We start from the raw sequence: 20,261 nt of genomic DNA, 5'->3' as shown, positions 1-20,261 counted from the left end.
TTTTTCAGTTGTTCATAAACATAAGTATAATACATTAACACATTAACAAAAGTATAATACAAAAGTGTCATTACACTGTATTCAGCACAAACTAGGCTACAATAATATGTGAGGAACATGTATGTACATGTTTGTATTTTTGAAGGAATAATGTTTATGCGTGGTTATTGAAAAAACAAAAAACTTAAGTAAGAAATAAGGCCAAAAAAATTATATTAAATCTGTGTTCACAAGACTTTTGGGTATTGGAGGTTGTAGACTAGAGTTTTTGCTTCAGAATTATGTAATAATTATGCTGCCTACTCCTTCATATAAAACAATATATTGATTTAGTTTTTGTAAGACACATTTTGTCAAGAAACACAGTATGCATGGAGGCATGAATCTGCATGAATAATGGGCCATTTACACCTGAGAAGACAAAAGAATCACATAACAATGACCTGAAATGACTTGCATATTAATGAGGCCTTTCAGTCAGGTAGGCTGTGAAAAAAACCCTCTGTAATAATGTCTCAGCTCATCATAAACAGCAATACTGTGAAATATTATTACAATTTAAAATAATGGTATTCTATTATATTCTTTAAAATAAAATGTATTTCTGTGATGCAAAGTGTCTGAACAATTATGTTACCTCTATGGCATTTCATATAGGCTTTTAGCTTAAAAGCATGCACATTTGGAGAAATATTGATGGATTCTTATATATTTATGTCAATTTTCTATACTGAGAAGTAATATTTATTGTCATCACTATGAGTGCTGGATACTGTTTTACACGAATGGATACAATTCATACTTGTGGCCTGAGGGCGCTCTCTGTACACCTTTAGTCCACAAATTATTCTAAAGAAGAAGAGGACATTTCAGGAATGGTGTTTTTAATTCATACTTGCAGCCGGAGGGCGCTCTCTGTACACCTTTAGGCCACAGATTCATATAAAGAAGAAAAGGAACTAGGAACTAACGGCATGTCTTCTGGAGATCGCTAACCATTGCTTTAACATTCAAATAAACACTTTTCAAGACAATAAATACACGATTGAGACGATGAATGCATGTATTGACTGAATTTGCGACTGAATTTGCGTCTGAATAGCGCTGGCTCCGTGGGCGTGGCCGCATTAGCGGATAATGAGCTGAATCACAGACTTCTGACATGACTCTCTTTTCATACAGATTACATAAACACAGAATGTTTGTTTTCGATTTGACTTGCACGATTTAAAACCTGACATTTCAACATTTCTTTAGACGTAAGTGTCATTTTTTTGTCATTAGTATTCATAAGTTACAGTTCATTTTCTGAGAACTATCAGATTGGACTTCGTTCAGAGGGAGAGAGATCACGCATCATGTTAGTTTTCTTTATTTTACAAAAAGCACAACATTGTGTTTTTACTCTGAGTGTACACAAATAAAAGAAGACATTCTATAGTTTCAATTGATATATTACTTATGTCTCTATGACAAGAAATGACGGAGTATTTTAAGTCTGTTTTGCTGCAATGTGAAAAAAATCCTGCAAAACGCGCCGGCGCGTTTTCAGACCTCAGGGAGTTAAACAATTGGATTTGTTTGAGGTGTGAACATGAATCTCATCCAGGTTTTTTGTATGCGATTGAATTCTTCCGGAAGGAATATGGCGAGCCACCCACCCTTGATCATTGGATTCATGGAGTCATCAACTTTTTCAGAATCTTTCAGATTATACCACTGTGTGGTAGGCTTTCATTGGACCCTTGAGTGCACCCTTTTTTATTTTTTGAGACCTCCTTAATGCTGTTCTGTACACGGTAATTTACTGGGAGTCACAACTGCACTACAACCGAATTAATGCCCAAAAAATGCAAGTAGTGACAACTGCATTTACAAAAATTATATGCGGTGTGTACAGGACCGAACTGAACATCGAGTTGTTAATGATGTATTTTAGCGTGCATCAGCAATGTTTCTCTTTTCTTTATGTGCGGTACAAGAAATCACAGGGGAAGCAGTACAAGCCTTGACTCATTTGTGTTGCCAGATCTTGCTAGAAACAGCAGCAAACAAGAATAAGCCCACGATAAACTAAATAAATCCAAGTGTCTTATGTATGTAATATTTTTTTTGGTCACAAGAGCAATATCATGGTTATCACATTGTCAGTCATCACAGTTTTGGGAGTGAGTCATGTTTCTTACACACATGGAACCATAATTTAGAGGATATAAATGGGGTTGTCACTGAAACTTTACAGTGTGGACGTGGCCAAAGTGTATACAAAAAGTACCCAGATGATTCAGTGTATCATCATCTACATGACTCTCTTCCTGTCTCTCCTTTTCACTCATCTCTCACATCACCTTTTGGTGGCATCCCCTGCCAGTCACGACAATGCGGCCGATTACACCACACAGATTGCATCGATTGTGAGGGCTAATTGAAATGCGAGTAGCCCTGGTGTGGCGTGCATCTGCTCCATTTGTGAGGCTCGCTTTGGCACGTCTCCTCTCCTCACATCTGAGGGAAAGTCGAATGTGATGCGTCCGCAACGTTTTGCTCATCAGTTTCTGAAATGATGCCAACTTGTTAAGATGTGACAGTGCAGTAGCCCTTCGAGAAAAGTCTGTCGGCTCAAAATCAAACAAATACGCAAATCACATTAAATAAAGACTTTAAGGTCATTATTTTCTCACCCTCATGTCATTCCAAACCTATAATCTGACATTTTTGTCTATAAAACAAAATCAGAATTTCTGAAAAATCTTCACGCAGCATCTGCACCGTATCAGAAGTGTGTGACAAACTGATCTGATCTGTAAGTCATTGTTCTGTGAACTTCTTTCCCTTTGGCCTACTTTTTTGTAAAAAGGCTTCACTGTCACAATCACCATCCTCTCATCCCTAACCCATCCTTTTTTGTTTTATGGGAGACAAGAAAAATGGGCCTGATTAAAATGAAATCACAATACTGAAAGTATAAGATCATTTATACTCTGTGGTAGAACTGTAAATTGAAACATATGCACATATGAAGCTGGTGGAATGCTATGCAAATATTCAATACTTTGACATTTAACAAACTGCAGTCGCTCAACGTTATTTCCCCACACGTTATGGGATGTGATTTTCTTGAAGTCACTGAATATCAAAATGCAGCAACAAAACGATCCAAGGAGTAGAATTGCAGTGTTTTCCTAGCTTTTCTGAAGCAAAGCAGGAGATTAATAGGCAGCTTTGCTTTGAGTTTTTTGTTCAGTTTGACCTATACGGGTTCTGTGAGATTGAGGTCTGAAGGCTGGACCGGTCAGATCATTAGAGAAATATATTTAGGGGTGCTTGCTAAGACAAGAATCACTAGTACTTTTACAGAACAAATGGGTTTGTTCTAATACCCCTGTGTGCTAATCATTTTCTAAAGGCCTATATTCGATTTTTTTATTTGTTATTTTATTTTATTTTATTTTATTTTATTTAATTTATTTATTTATTTATTTATTTATTTATTTATTTATTTATTTATTTATTTATTTATTTATTTATTTATTTATTTATTTATTTATTTATTTATTTTTAAGTGAAGAAAAAATCATGGAAACTTGGTGGTGGGCTCTTTTGAAATTGGTAACCACATAGCGTCATGGAGACAAACCTAATTCAGAACACCCAATTCAATTTCAGTTCAATTTATTTGACTAAAGGGATTTTTTTTTTTTTTTTTTTTTCATATATAGCTTTAAAGTGGGAATGAAGCAGTCAGTTAAGTTAACATTATTCAGTAAATGGATTTCCACTGTAATTAAAAAAAAAATATATATAACAAATATGATAATGTAAAAAAAAAAAAAAAAGTGTTGTTATTGCTTTTTTAGCGAGGACGCCGCCAACTTGTAGTACTACAGACGTCATGGGGTTGGTTGGCTTCGTTGGATTAATGAAGATTATTATAGTTTCAATTCTGCTTAGATGCTCTGTTGTCATTACTAGCAATAGATAAACTCATTATATCAGTCACCAAGTAGTTGGCCAATAGAGGGCACCAGTGATAAAAAAAAAAAAAAAAATAGGTGAATAAAAATAAGTCTGGACTCCAGCGGTGAAGGAAAAGTTGGCTATTGCACGCAAATGCGAAAAGATCAAGATGACGGCAAGGGCGATTATGGGAATTGATTATCCAATGTATGGAGTCCTGATTGGTGGAATCACAGTAAGATATTTATTTTGTGGTTTGCGTCAGCTTTGACCTCTGTGTGGAATGAAAAATGGGTGTTTAATGGTTGTGGTTATTTTTTTTTTTTTCATTTTTGACATTAATTTGACAAATTTTTGCAGGGCCAAGAATTACTATGGAAATCTTGAGGCAGTGAGTCTGAATATCGGGAAGCGAAGCTGTACTGTTCTCCATTGCAGCGGCAGTTTATGAAATTGACTCTTTTGTCCTTTAGCTTTAACACTGTAAAACTCGTTTTTAAATCCAGGAGCAATGCAATAGTGACCTCCCTTTTGTCCTCTGGTGCCATGTGACTCTCCAGTTTCCATCTTTCAATGTCTCAGTCTTTATCTTTCACTTTCTGTGAAAGAAATGTATCAATAGCCAATGAGCTCGCTGCTCAACCTTCAGATACTTGGTCAGCACTGAGATACTAGCTACTATCTACTACTATCTCAGTCAGACAACGAACCCTGTGATGTCACAGCACAGGTTGTGGAGGGTTTCTGAAAGCATGCTGCAAACTGTTACAGCAAATGCTGACCAAGTATCTGAAGGTTGAGCAGCAAGCTCATTGAGAGCTACTATCTCAGTCAGACAACCAACCCTGTGATTTCACAGCACAGGTTGTTATCATTTTAAGATCTAAAGAACCTTTTTTTGCATTGTAAATGTTTCATGGATGTAAAGGTTCTTCGTGGAACAATAGATGCCAATAAAGAACCTTTGTTGGCAACTGTGTAGCAACATTTTTTATACAATTGTCTTTAGGTCCTAGGTTCATTAGCTGAGCTTGTTTTTTTTTTCTTTTTAGAGTTGATAAAGGCAAATTTCTCTTCTTTTCACTGTGTTAATTCTAAGGTCAGAATTGATCGGCTTGAATGTCAGTTTTTCACAGGCCGTACTTTTCATTGCTTAACTGGCCGTATTTTGCCATTTTCTGCTTCCTTGCTTTCAGGAATAACAATCTTATGCCGGCGGAGTCAATAATTTCACTAATCTTGGACTCTCTCCTGTGAGCAGTAGTTGGTAAGACACAGTTAATTAGCCACCGTTTGATTGAACATTTTAAAACCGACAGGATTTTGGGCAGCGTTATATCAATGTTAAATACGTTTTAGGCTGAATTCCACATTATTCATTACTTTTTATCTATAATTGCTGTGTACAGTGGTGATTTTGTTAAAAGAAATGATGAGCATATAGGATCTACATAAGGCCATTTATGTTCTTTTTAAACCCAGCATGGCAAAATCTTGCTTGCAATCAATATAAAGCCCAATCTAATGTTCCCCTTGAATGAGTAACGCACTTTTCATGTCATTTTTCCATGTCCTTATTTAGTGTACTGCATACACCCCATGTCTTTGTGGCCCATTTTATTTTTTGCACATGCTCCTTTCATCATCAATGCTAAGATGACATGAGAAAGAGAAATAACAATCACAACCCATTTTACTTCTGTAATGCAACATATGTTGAGAAAGTAAATAGGATTTATTTTGATTTCATGTTGATTTAAACCAGGATTAATGGCTTCAGCTAACACAAACTGATAGATAAATTAGCACATTTAAACTGTTTACCCCTCATAACATAAACACATGGCAATTGTGATAACTCTTGACTCCGATAAGATGTTTGAAAATGAAGTTCTGTTATGACAACTCTTGGAGTTTTTGGCATGGTAATGGATATGACAATGTTGAACTTTGGTCCTGGTGGAATAGATCTGATATGCTGCTCCTGCTGTTATTGCTGCTGCTGCAGAACTAGTACTTGCTATGGCCAATACACACATGAATTACCAGCAGCAGATCTAGGTGGAGCTGGGGAAGGTGGAGGGTTTCTGAAAGCATGCTGCAAACTGTTACGGCAAAGTATCTGAAGGTTGAGCAGCGAGCTCATTGGCTATTGATACAGCAGCAACCAATCAGCTGTGCTCTATAGAGTGTGATGTGACTGCAAGTAGATTGAGTTAAGGTCCTATCAGCCTGCATGCGCCATCTAGAGTTCCATGAGAGAACTTTGTATTCGTTTTCATATTTGAATGTAACTGAATGTGCATGTGATTTTTATGCTACTGAAATCTTGACAAACAGTATATTTTAAACAGTGTTTGCATATTTTTTTATTTAAAGTAATATATAAATAATAAATATAGAATTTAATGTTTAATAAAGTAATATTTAATAAAAAAAAAATCATTAAATGATCGCAACGTTATCATTGGTAGGCGGTTTGAATGTTTTGGATTATCTATCTTATAATTCAAAATCCTGTATTATGTTACAGTTCCTTAGAGTTACACGCCAGCTGGCATAATATTTTATTCCCTTGCCAAAGAAGATGTAATTCGCATATGTTGATGCACAAGTAATAATTCTGGCCCCTGTCTAAAAGTGTTCAGAAATGTCCACAATAAACCTGTCAATACTAAACGGTTATCCTGCACTCAATCTCTATACTTCCCTTAATGAACATCTCTACTTTATCTCACGGGTGTCGAAACGGCCTTCCCATCCAGTAATTGTGGAGAAATGCGTCTATTTCAGTCCTGCTCTGTTTCTGGCTTCCTTTAGTCTCTCATTACCTCTTATTGCCATCTATTCCACAGGTCCCTTGGTGAGAAGCCATTCTGAAAAAAATCAATGCTGTCGAAAACAAGAAGCCTGGATATTATACAAGGCTAAAGCCTATTATGTCAGTGCCGACAATAAAAGTATTTTTCAGTTCTTTCACGTGTGCATGTGTGATTTGCATACTTATTACGTTCCTGGAGATTATAGAGGAGTGCTGTGCCGATGCTGAACGGTGGTGGGTCTTATAGTCTTCTGTGTATTTCGCATCTTTTGTGGAGCACTGATCTGTATTTTATTGATGAGTGTCATAATCTCTGAGATTTTGCTCAATTGAACATACAGTTTTACAGTTTCTTGATGTTCTTTATCAGTCCATGTACAATGCATGTTTGGATTAATTTTGTTTTTGTTTATGGTTTGAGCCTTAGAACAAACAAATATATGCAGCATACTATATATACAGTATTGATATACTATTATATACTATATATGCAGAAATGCGTGTGTGAGGGTATTGATATACTATTATCATTTTTGTTAATACTTTTAAATTACATTTTATTTTTATATGTTGTTTTTTAGTACTTTTCTATTTTATTTTAATATTTTTTTATATGGCTAGAGATATTATTATATATATTGTTTTGTTTTGTTTATAGTTTTAGTTATTTTAGTACTTCAAGTAAAACTATATTATTATTATTATTATTATTATTATTATTATTATTATTATTTTTTTTTTTTTACAAATTGCCTTGGCAACTAGCAGAAATAAAATAAGTTTAAGTATTTTTTTTTTAAATATTTTATTTCAATTAACGTTTATTTTCTTTCAAGTAAGGATTTTTATTTTAGTTAAAAATAAATTTAATATTATAATAATATTTAACAGCACAAAGGTAGAATAAAGTTTATATATATAAATAAAGTATTTATATATATATATATATATATATATATATATATATATATATATATATATATATATATATATATATATATATATATATATATATATATATATATATATAAGTAAACTATAACATATTATACCCAAAAATTCTTCATACAGGGGACTACCAGTGAAATTGATAAAATTGATATAATTGATATACTTGATTATATATATATATATATATATATACAGTCCAAAAGTTTGGAACCACTAAGATTTTTAATGTTTTTAAAAGAAGTTTCGTCTGCTCACCAAGGCTACATTTATTTAATTAAAAATACAGTAAAAAACAGTAATATTGTGAAATATTATTACAATTTAAAATAACTGTGTACTATTTAAATATATTTGATAAAGTAATTTATTCCTGTGATGCAAAGCTGAATTTTCAGCATCATTACTCCAGTCTTCAGTGTCACATGATCCTTCAGAAATCATTCTAATATGCTGATCTGCTGCTCAATAAACATTTATGATTATTTTCAATGTTGAAAACAGTTGTGTACTTTTTTTTTTTTCAGGATTCCTTGATGAATAGAAAGTTCAAAAGAACAGCATTTATCTGAAATACAAAGCTTCTGTAGCATTATACACTACCGTTCAAAAGTTTGGGGTCAGTAAGAATTTTTATTTTTATTTTTTTGAAAAGAAATTAAAGAAATGAATACTTTTATTCAGCAAGGATGGCAGTAAAGACATTTATAATGTTACAAAAGATTAGATTTCAGATAAACACTGTTCTTTTGAACTTTCTATTCATCAAATAATCCTGAAAAAAAATATTGTACACAAATATTTTGTACAATTGTACACATTAAATGTTTCTGGAGCAGCAGATCAGCATATTAGAATGATTTCTGAAGGATCATGTGACACTGAAGACTGGAGTAATGATGCTGAAAATTCAGCTTTGCATCACAGGAATAAATTACTTTGTGAAATATATTCAAATAGAAAATGTATTATTATTATTATTATTATTATTATTAAAGTTATTTTAAATTGTAATAATATTTCACAATATTACTGTTTTTACTGTATTTTTAATTAAATAAATGTAGCCTTTGTGAGCAGACGAAACTTCTTTTAAAAACATTAAAAATCTTAGTGGTTCCAAACTTTTGGACTGTACTGTATATATATATATATATATATATATATTTTTTTTTTTTTTTTTTTTTTTTTTTTTTTCAGGTTGCCTGACACTGTAGGAACCCCTGACCAGATATCTTAAGGTGAAAATAACAAAATTCTAAAGCTATTGCGAGCGGTTTACCAGAAGAGCTGACAGTGAGCGGTGATTTGGCAGACTGATATGAATGACTGTAGCTGGGAAGAAACATGTCTGGTGGGGAGACGGTTCTCACAGAGAGCCGAGCTGCAGTGTGAGGGTGGCTGCATGACTGCTGCTTCCATCGGCCCCTGGGGACACATGAGAGTGAGTCATTTCTTCAGAGTAAGAGAGATCAGTTCTACTGTATTGTTGTCAGTGCTGAATTGGGTTGGTGAGGAGAGACTAGGAAGTAGCCTAAATAGGAAGCCAGGCTGTAAAAGTGTCTTGTTGGGTTTTATATCTGAGTAAAATGGTGTTTCTCCAAAAAGTTTAGCAAGAAAACAATGCTGCCTTTTAAGATACCTCATTTTGGTAAGGAAGTATTCAAAGTTGTGGCCTATAGTGGTTAGCACACATTCGCATGTGGGCGATGTGAATTTCAGTTTGGCTTGCATCATTTCCTGATCCTGTTTCCCTGCTCATTCCTGCTTTATTTCTACCGTGTGTTTCACATACATTATTTGCAGATAGGACAGCTGCACACGGAGTTGAGAGAAGTGTATTATAAATATATTTTATTTGAATTACTTTTAAGAAAGATCTGGTCCAGTTTAGACCAGGTGATATTTTAATTAAACATCATGAGGTTGAATGATGATGATAAAATTGTTTATATATTTTAAATCAACTTTTATTTTTTTCTCTTTTCATTTTAATTTTAGTTAGATTTTTTAGTAATTTTGTTATGTGCTTTTTGTTTGTGTGTTTTTTTTTTTTTAAATACTACTATTTAGATTTATTTTATTTCAGTTTTATTTTTCAGTTATTTTGGTGGTTCAACTTAAACTATTATTAGATTTTAGATTTATTATTATTATTATTATTATTACATTTATTATAATTTATTTATTACATTTTATTTATTTATTTTCATTTATTACAATTTTAGATTTTTTAAAAGTTTTTCCACTAATATTTATATTTTATTTTATTTCAGATTTATTTCAATTAACAAAGTTTAATAGTTTTATACTGCATTCACGCCATGTCGTAATTACCGTAATTATCGAGGTGACAACATGTGATGTTCTATTCTGAGCTGTTCACATCATGAGACTTAGAATTATGCATTTCTATGGCAACAGTATCAATGCCTAGATGAATCTGCAGTGGTCTGATGGTCGGCGCTCTCAGAAAATTTAAATACGAGTTCAAGGACGTGAACGCTTTTTTCATGTTGGAATCCCGTATATTACGACATGGAGTGAACGCACCTTTAGTTTTAGTTAAAGATGCTGTATGTATTTTTATTTATTTATTTATTTTTGGACTGTACTAAAGCATAAAAACACCAGGTAACACTTTAGTATAGGGAACACATATAAACTCTTCCCTCAATAAACTCCTAATTTACTGTTTATGAACAGTTAGTAAGGCAGTTGTTAAGTTTAGGTATTGGGTAGGATTAAGAATGTAGAATAAGGTCACGCAGAATAAGACAATAATATGTGCTTAATAAGTACTAATAAACAGCCAATATTCTTGTAATATGCATGCTAATAAGCAACTAGTTAAAAGACCAAACCAAATACCATAATATGTTTGCAGATATTTAGGAAACATGCTTGTTTCTCTAAAAAACAATGCTAACAGCCATGTTATTTTACTTTGAAATGTGCGTTCCGTGTCGGAATGTCTTTTTTTTTTTGGTCTGTGTGATCTCGCCCACTGCCAGTTTACCCAATAGTATTTCAACACCCCGGGTTGCCAGTTGGCGTAAAACACAGCGTATTGCAGCCATGGAAGCCAGCAATAAAACTGGGTCAGAGATCACAGATTCTCCCCGACCTAAAAAGCCCTGGCATCCATCTAAACATCTCCATGAACAGGAGCATATTAAATGTGGATAAATCATCTCATCAACATACAGGCCCCAATTTTAATATTCTGAGTGCATGGTCTAAAGTGCATAGCGCAAGTGCACTTGGGGCATGTTCAAATCCAGTTTTGCTAGTTTAACGACAGGATAAATGGTCGGCATGCCCAGCGCATGGTCTAAAAGGGTTGTCCCTATTCTCCTACTGAGTAATGTTTGTGGTTTGGGCGTAATTTGCAATAGACCAATCAGAGTCTCATCTCCCATTCCCTTTAAAAGACAGTTGTGCTCGTGCCATTGCACTTTGGCTATTTATATGGCAAAATTTGCAAGCAGAAAAACTGAAGCTTCTCTAGCAAGGAAACGGATCTGCTTGTGCACAACGTTAAAGCGTAGACCATCTACGGGACAAGCCAGACTCCACCAAAGCATTTTTATCTTCATCCACACAATAATAATCTTTTACATTGTAATCCTTTTATTGGTAATATTTGTCATGTTTATGTGCTGCTGCGCGTCCCTGTGTGTGTAACAAGCAGAATGTATGCATGTTGTGCACCCGCATATAGGCACATATTATTAACGCGCTCTTTAAATAACAAAAAAAAAAAAAAAAAAAAATATATATATATATATATATATATATATATATATATATATATATATATATATATATATATATATATATATATATATATATATATATATATATATATATATAGACCAGTCGCAATATATATATATATATATATATATATATATATATATATATATATATATTGCGACTGGTCTAAAGTCAATGGCGCAGTCGCGCACAAATGGGTGCAAATGCATTTGCTATTTCAACAACGTGGTGCAGGATGTGAAAATGATAGCTGTGTCGGGCTGAAACTAGAAAAAAACACTCGAGTCACGCCTCACCATCCATTGTCACTTGTGCTCGCTCCTCGTGTCCTCAATCTAGCAACCAGCATGAGCATCGAATCTAAGGAGGAGGGGGTGGGGGACACAACTCTCTCCAATATTTTGAATTTCTACTGCAGTACCCATTTTAACTGCTAGCTGTCAATATTACGTACTGCACCTTTAACATTAATAACCAGGCTTCACAGCTGATGACAGCTGCTAGTGCCATCAGTCAATCAATATTGTCACGAAATCACTTTCCTGTGCCTCTAGAGTCTAGAGTGCCTTAGTCACATGACATAATCAGCTCAGCTTAATGGCTAAATAAAGTCTGGAAGCGTAACTCAACAGACTTAACAGTTTGCAGGTTTCGAATCACCTGCGAGGTCTCACAGCGGCCGAGCAAGTGCCATTGCATTGAGAGGTAATGCAAATGGTATCCAGGTGTTATAAAGACCTACTCGATCTGGATTGCTTGAAAATTACAGGCAGGTATGTTTGATTAGAGTTAGTAGTCTGCTGGAGAACGATCCTCAAGGAGCTGCATAGCCCTGCACCAAATCAACTCTAAATGTGTCATCATGAATGCAGCTACCGACGTAGACAACAAGGGCACTCACAAGGGTTTGGAACAAAGCCACTGTATTCTGAAATATTCTTTCTCAGAACAAAGTGCATCATTAAATATTTACTGTATATCACACACATCATTTAGCATATCATCGTAGTGCTAATAACTGTTTTATTTATATTTTCTCAGTTTTTAAAGCACATGCAGTGTATCAGGGTCTCTTTAACCAAAGCACATTGTAATAAATCCCTGAAATATGAATAATAACACCTCCCCCTCAGTGTCTATGAGGGTTACAACCCCGCTCATCATCACTGAGGAAATACCGTCTATTGTAAATGAAATCACAATAACTCCTGAGAATATTAAAAATGATATTTGCAATAGACTATACCACACATCTCTATCAGACTGTCAAAAGATGCAATGGTTCAATAAATATGTAATATGAAAGAATCTGTATGCCCAGTTGTGTTACATCAGTGTGTCCAGCACGAGTATCTTAAGATTACACATTGACTAAAATCCCCAGATGGACACTTGCATTAAAAGAACATGATGCAACTGAAATGTAACAAATATCTCGCATTTGTTTTGCTCTCTGCACATCACTCTTGATGTTTAATTTTAAAGAATGATGTGAGTGAGTTCTGTTTAAATCACTTTCTTTTTTCACATTCTGTAATTAAAAAAAAAGTATTGTATTTGCTGAAAAAGTGAAAATGTGTTTGGTTTTTTGTATGCATTACATAATAGAACAACATGATTTGAAACATTTTGAAATTCTGAATACCAACTTGCAATTAAAATATTTCACATTCTTTCCTTTCAAATGACCATTAAACTAGATTTTACCTGCTATAGACTTCCAGTGCTTATTTAGAGTGAGAACAATTCACCAGCGGTCACTGACTTTTCTTCCTTTTTTTTTTTTTTTTTTTTCTTCCCTGCTGGTTGCTTAGCAACCTCCTGGATCTGTTTCAAGAACCACAAATGCCGGGGGTCACGTGTGCGTGTCTGCAGCAGAATGAATCAGTCATTGATGGGACAGTAACTTACTTAAATGTTATAATACGGTTTAGTGGGATACACAGTTTTAAGTTGACTTTGTTTTAATCAGCACATCTTTAATGGTCCTATTACTTTTCTAAAGGAACAGGTTTACATTTTGTTTAGGCAGACAAAAAAAGCCTTTCATTGATGGAGTGCTTAGACTCTCAACCTCTCGAAGCGCCATCCATATCTCAGCACTGGAATATCATACAGACATGTGGGCTCTTTTGACTTGGTGCAGCGTATAGAGGCAACTTCAGGCTAGCTTCACTCACAAATAATAAAGAAAGAAAGAAATAAAATGAAAAAAAAAAAAAAGAAAATAGAAAAAAATAGTTTATGAACATTTTGTTCATTTCTATCTAAGAATATCTAGGTGTAAATGTACAGTCAGCAGAAACTTCCTATCTTAATACTTGACTTACGCTTTGAATAATGTTTTATGTCTACATGAATTATGGATCCACTAAAGGGACCTTTGCAAAAAATAATAAAAATATATATATAAACAGACTTTTGCATGCTCACACATTCCAGTTTATGTACTATAACCTAGTTCCTTTGTGCATCACTTGCATCTTACGATGAAGAAAATGAGAGCATGGATGTGCATGAATTAATAGAGAAATTTTAGGGTTTTTTTAGGGTGGTAACTCTAATATTGTCACGATTCCCCAGTGATTTACGTGTTTTAGTCTCCTCACGTCAGGGCTGTCATGCCAGAGTCTCTGCACGTCATGACCAACACACCTCAACGGCTGCATCCCAAATCACATACTTTATAGAGGTGAAAAACAGTATGTGCACAGCAAAATCTCCAGAGTTAAATCAACTCTGCTCAGATTGCATATGGTCCCTCTCTAAATAGTGTTAAAATAACACTAAAGCAGAGTTAAAGTTAATGTTAAAGTTAATTAAGCAATTAATTAAGTAATGATTGTGCATTAGTGATGAACACCTGCTGTTAACAAGTAGAATCACTGGAGAAAAGTGAAATACAAGAACTACAGCCTTATTAATTGCTTAATTATCTCATTAACTTTAAATCTGCTTCCGTGTTACTTTAACACTATTTAGAGAGGGACCATATGTACTCTGAGCAGATTTGATTTAACTCTGAGGATTTTACTGTGTGACAAAAGAAGTATGTCCAAATTCACAGAACTTCAAAATCATCTGATATCATTGTTTTACCTTACCTTGTTATCTTTGCACATTCCCTTTGTAGACACTGGATTGGTGAACTAATACTTTAAAGGGTGGGTTGTGTTGCGATTTCCCGGTTTCTTTCGATATTCTTTTGTCTTGTGTCTGTTTTTCAGTTCATGTGCTTTTCTTCCTGTTTGCCTTTGTTTCCGTAGTCACCCTTGTTTATCACCATAACAGATTACCCACACCTGTGCCCTGTTATACTCTTGTTAGCCTATGTTTATATACCCCATTTTTCAGTCTGCATTTGTTGGTTGTTGTCTTTTCATGTGTTATTGTAAAGCTGTCATGTATGATGTTCTCCAGTTGGATTATTCATCTTCCTGATCAAATTTATGTCTCATGTTTGGATTATTATTCCATTCTTTCTTGTTCAGTTTATCTTTGTTTCTGTGTTTATTTAATAAACACTGCTCCTTGCTTCTCTTCGTCCCTGCTACACCCGTAAAAAATATAAAGGCTTTATGTCCACTTTAACGCATCTTCTGTGGTGGCCGAGAAAAGTTTCTCATGTGCACGTGAATGTTTCTCGAAAAACTTCTCACACGCACACGAAAGTCTGTTTTTTTTTTGTTGTTGTTGTTGTTTTTTAAACAAAGGTCCCTTTAGGGGCTCCATAAATTTGTTATTTTTCCCAGCTCTTGCTTCCTACATGTGATTCCACAAGAAGCACAATTTCAAAGACGGTGTCGACTGACAAGTATAGTGCAACAGCAAGTTCATAAAATATAAAGATACTTTATCTTTTGCATTTTGTTGGCCGTTTTTAAAGCAAACATGAGCATTCTGTGGTCTTGTTAAATATTGTTGTGTACATGTGATGGCATGATTGTTGTTAACTGTTCCATTTTTTTATTACTTTCTAAGCAGCCCTGAAGTATCAGCAGAGATCGAGTCAACTGGATCATCCATTGTGAAGGCCTCATCGACACGACAGCCAGTAGCACAGTTCCTCAACAGACCGTCCATACCGGCGTGATGAATACGATCCTCAACTGGATGGAACTGAAATAAATACTTTGATTGTTGCGATCCTATCAGACTTATGATAGCAACCTGATTCGTAACAAAGCACTGTTCGCCAGAGGAGAACTGGCCCCCCGACTAAGCCTGGTTTCTCCCAAGGTTTTTTTTCTCCATTTTAACACCTATTTGCCACTTGTTTGCCACCTGATGTCACCTGATGGAGTTTGGCTTGCTTAGTTGGGGACACTTGACATTTGATATTCAATAGTATTCTTGACATTTATTCAACAGTGTTTCTGATCTGCCTGCATTGACACTTATTTAAGAGCTGCTGTGCAGCCAAATTATGTACCAGTTATCAATGTAAAGCTGCTTTGACACAATCTGCATTGTAAAAAGCGCTATATAAATAAAGGTGACTTGACTTGACTAAGCTTTTGGTCAGAAAATGATTCAATTACAATAAGCATTTAAATTATTAAAAAACATAATTATTAACTATATAGAAAAGAATTGGCCAAGATTTAAAAAAACACTTCAACAGTAGTATGATCATTTATTTCAGTTTTAGTTAAGTTGTAGTTTTTACTCATCTCATTTTTTATTTAGTTGGTAACACTTTACAATAAGGCTGGTTATTTAACTACATTAGTTAACATGAACTAATAATGAACAGCACTTGTACAGCATTTATTAATCTTTGTTAATGTTATTCAACATTTATTAATACATTATTAAAATCTTGTTAACATTAATGCACTGTGAACTAACATGAACAAACAATGAACAATTAACTAACATTAACGAAGATTAGTAAATTCAGTTACAAATGTATTGCTCGTGGTTTGTTCATGTTAGTTAATTCATGTTTATCTATTAATTTAACTAATTAATCTTATTGTAAAGTGTTACCATTTAGTTTAATATTTTCAACTAATATTTATATTTTCTTTCATTTTTCAATTTTATTTTTAATTGACAAAAATATTTTTAATAGTTTTAATTAACAATAATAACCTAATGTTATTACTTTTTCTACTATTTAGAAAAACTACTTATTTATTTATTTATTTGCTATAATATAAGTACATTTAAATCAATGTAAACCAACCAATATCCAACTAGTAAGTCTTCATACTTCAGCCAAGCTTTTTTTCCTGCATATGCGCCAACTGTTAACACAACAGTCAATGAGCGATGTTAGTAATTTTAGTAATTTAGCAATCATCTTTGTGGAAAAGAGGTTGTTTGCTCCATTGAAATCACACAAGATTTAAAAAAAAAAGAAGGAAAAAAATCCTACTGAAGTGGCATTACAGTAAAATGTTTACATATCGAATCACAATATAGAGAGAATCTGAAAGCATATAGCTAAACTCTGTTTTACCTACAGTGATGTGCTTCTCATACGATCAGGACTTTCAAAACACTGTACCTTTAATCAAGACGTTGTGCTCTTTGTATTTACATACACTCAGAACTTGAAATGTATCCCAGGAGGCCCTTGTTGTCTGCCTGTCAACTTAAAACTGGCCTGCCAACTTCAAAAATGTCACTGTATTGCGTTTAGACGGCCTATGAATCTTTACAGCATGGCATACAGGGTAAAAATAAATCTTCCAGAAATTATGCATAAGCATTGATGTCCAGGAAGACACTTTGCGAGGTAGATGAATGAAGCCATTTCTAATTACGGAAACAAATGGTGACCTGAAACATTGATGTTAGTCTTTAGATATCTTTATTAAACTCGTCAAAGTCAAAATAACAATATTATTCTCCTCTTCCAAATGAATCCCAGCAATCTACAAAAAAAAAAAAAAAAAAAAACATACCATCTGATTAATCAGTTAGTCTTTTTTGATGCATTTACTTTCAGCATTTCTCTAATAACTTCAAGGACCTTTGACTGCTGATCCTTCTTATATGAATAATTCTGGATGACAGCGGATCCTCCTGCATGGAAGGAAGTGGAGGCTGTTTTTTTTTTTTTTTTTTTTTTTTTTTTTTTTGCAGGAGTGGTGATCTATGCTAGTGCCCTGACAGGCCGGGTAATTACCTTTGTCCCCCATTGTCCAAGATTGTTGCTGTCATCCGTCTCCATTATGGTCAGGATGTTGTGGTGGCCCTCCTCTTTGTTTAACAAATGAAATGCTTTTCCACCTGAGTGGGCAAGATGAAAGAGCAGATGCCTCAAGATGACAGAAAGGTTGCGGAAAAGACAGAGAAGATGATGTAGATGAAAAGAGCTTTGGTTTGAGAAAAAATAAATAAATAAAGAGGTGACCCTAGCTTACCCTTGATTTTTGATGTGTTTAGCTATTATGAACATTTCAGCCGTAGAAGAGCTGGGCTTGCACTTTTTAACATTTTATAGTGTTCTAGACAGTAAAATATGCTGAAAGACCCATTAAATTGCTTGACAAACACAGTTTTCTTCCATGAAAGGAAATGTTAGAGTACCTTTTAGTTTACATCACAGTAGTCAACCAAGCTGTGCTACTTGTCAGTCAGAGGCGGGTGTTATGAGGGGGAGTGGCATTCTCAATCGGACTGTGTATTCTGACACCTTTCTATCAGAACCAGCATTAACTTCGAGCAATTTGAGCTACAGCAGCTCGTCTGTTGGATCGGACCCCACGGGCCAGCCTTCGCTCCCCATGTGCATCAATGGATCTTGGCCATCCATGACCCCGTTGCCGGTTCATCACTGTTCCTTCCTTGGACCGCTTTTGATAGATACTGACCACTGCAGACCGGGAACACCCCACAAGAGCTGCAGTTTTGGAGATGCTCTGACCCATATATATAAAATATAATAAAATATATATATATATATATATAACAATAGAAGAAAATTATGTACACTATTTAGAATTTCAATATAATATAAAGCATTTGTTAATATTTATGTAAACGGTTCCTAAATCCATCCATCCATCCATCGTTAATTTTTTCATAGTCAAAATGATCATTTGAATGCTTTTAGGAGCTAAAATTCACATTCCACATGAGCTCTTTCCTCACAAAATGATGCACTCTAATATTTAAGCATGCACAAAAGCCATAAGAAAAAATCCACATGATACCTAACATTTAAACAAACTTTTGACATTTGATATTATAGCTATTAGTGTGTCACAGAGACACAACCTCCCACCCGGGAGCCAGATGCGGAGGTATTTTTATACCCCGTCGATGTGAGAGGGAATGGTTCTGTATGTAAGGATGCTGGGGGTGGGTTGGAGTGAATTCACATGTTGCATAGCAACAGAAAGGGCATTGTGACAATTATGATTCATAATGTTGGCATTGTTTTTTTCTCCTTGGCAGCACCACATCAAACCCTCCCAGAAATCAACCAAACAATGTTAATTAGCAGATTAAAGAGCCATGGCAAACAATGCCTTCTGTTTGATTTCTTCTCCACTCACACAATAGAAGAGCTTTTCATTGAAGAGATTTCACGATGAAGTACAAACTGCTGTCACCTGGGGAGATGTTTGACATTTGCTGCTTAAAAATCAAGTTTTGGAAGACAAAATGCTCTGTTTTGAAATTATATGCCAAGAACACCTAGTGAAGTTTTAAAAGGAGGAGAAAAGAAACACTTACATAGGTGTTCTTGGTTTGGATTTGTCATAAAGGAGAATAAAAAGGAGGTCATTATGACCCTAGTCGCTCCATTTACTCATCCTGTTCAAAACCTGTATGACTTTCTTTCTGTGAAAAAATGCCCCAGTGTTTGTTTTCCCTCTGTACAATAAAAGTCAATGAGATCCAGTGTTGTTTTGATCCCCAATGTTTGGAATGACATTATGGGTGAGTAAATGATGACTGATTATTCATTTTAGGGCAAACTGCCCCTGAATAAAGTGCATGCAGCAGTTATATGCCAGCTACTCAGTCCATGCACCAGCCTTTATGCTCCAATCTCTACTTCTCTACTTTCCCCAAATGGTGTTTTTAAAGCCTCGTTCACATGCTGCTGCAGCTGCCAGTAATTGGTATCACTAATTACAAAGGCAGGGTCATTAGTGCATGAGGCTGGGCGTGTCCAGGCCAATTACGGACTGATCAACTCCTTCATTGCCCACAGGACACACCCACTGACCTGCCCAAGGGGTCAAGATTGAGTGGCTAAAGTCACCATGAAATCAAAATTGACTTTTTATTGATTTATGGAATATTGCAGTGTCTATCATCAATGATTTATCTGTGCACATCTTTTTTTTTTTCTCTTTCATATAAGTCCATGTGTCCTCGTAATCTTTAATCAAATTACCTTCCCCTCCCTCTTGCAGTGACATCTCTTCTCTTTTCTGATGACGTGTTTACTGCCACAAGGGCGGGACAACCTGTCATTCACTTGAGATCGACCAATAGCAAAATACAACCATCCAATCAACTCCCCATGGATGAAATGAAGTACCACATCTTGTTCTGGAAACCATTTCACTTGGATATCATTTTATTATTTAAAACAGTGGTTCTCAAACCTGTCCTGGAATACCACCAGCCCTTCACATTTGATATGTCTTCCTCTTCTAGCATACCTGATTCAACTCATGAGCTTATTTGTAGAGACTCCAAGACCTGAAATGGGGCTGTCAGATATAGGGAGACATACAAAATGTGTAGGGCTGGTGGTACTCCAGGACAGGTTTGAGAGCCA

The 20,261-nt window shown here is 34.8% G+C and overlaps 1 long non-coding RNA gene across 1 annotated transcript; it reads right to left on the bottom strand.

Moving 5' to 3' along the window:
* Positions 1-17,489: 17,489 nt before the first annotated feature.
* LOC125271481 lies at positions 17,490-19,692 on the bottom strand. Its single transcript, XR_007185640.1, has 4 exons — positions 19,202-19,692; positions 19,021-19,077; positions 17,646-17,749; positions 17,490-17,542 (listed from the first exon to the last, which is right to left on the bottom strand). It is a non-coding gene; the product is annotated as an uncharacterized LOC125271481 (long non-coding RNA).
* Positions 19,693-20,261: the final 569 nt, after the last annotated feature.

The sequence above is a fragment of the Megalobrama amblycephala genome, linkage group LG7, assembly GCF_018812025.1.
Source record: "Megalobrama amblycephala isolate DHTTF-2021 linkage group LG7, ASM1881202v1, whole genome shotgun sequence".
Taxonomy (NCBI): Eukaryota; Metazoa; Chordata; class Actinopteri; order Cypriniformes; family Xenocyprididae; genus Megalobrama; species Megalobrama amblycephala.
The sequence above is the reverse complement of the archived record's forward strand: the minus strand, read 5'-3'. Positions and strand labels throughout refer to the sequence as shown.